This window comes from Tigriopus californicus, chromosome 6, assembly GCF_007210705.1.
Source record: "Tigriopus californicus strain San Diego chromosome 6, Tcal_SD_v2.1, whole genome shotgun sequence".
NCBI lineage: Eukaryota > Metazoa > Arthropoda > Copepoda > Harpacticoida > Harpacticidae > Tigriopus > Tigriopus californicus.
In genome coordinates this window covers 11,500,276-11,500,783 of record NC_081445.1, presented here as the reverse complement: position 1 = coordinate 11,500,783, position 508 = coordinate 11,500,276, and positions in this window count along the sequence as shown.

Below are 508 nucleotides of genomic sequence, written 5' to 3'. Positions count from 1 at the left end.
CTTTCTTGTTGAGTTCGTACATAGAGGTGGCGTGTTGCAAATCGAATTGAACTTCCCCGCCCTCTTTGTGCGGTACTGTGAAGCAATTGGACACTTCCACGCTCTCCTTATCCACCGTGCCTAAAATGAAGAAGAATGAATACCAAAGCAAGATTCACAAGGTTGTGAGTAAGTTATGAAAGGTTACATTGAAAGGTTGGTGATATATATTGGTGGAATATTCAGTTGGTGTTTTTTGCCTAAAACTGGCACAATATTTCACTTACTTCTTTCTTTCCTTTTTTTGGTTGTTTTTTCACGGGCTTTTCTAACCGCTACAGGGAATGTAAGCCCCAGTAATATAAAAATGAAAGGCTATAATTCGTTTATTTATTACCTTTCAATCTTTATATGATATTAGATCTACCAACGAATTTGAGTTGGCAGACCGAGTTAGTCCTTGAATGTGGGGGTTGATCTGGAATGCTATCTAAAAATTTGTCCAAGTCTGACTTGAAAGATACAACCA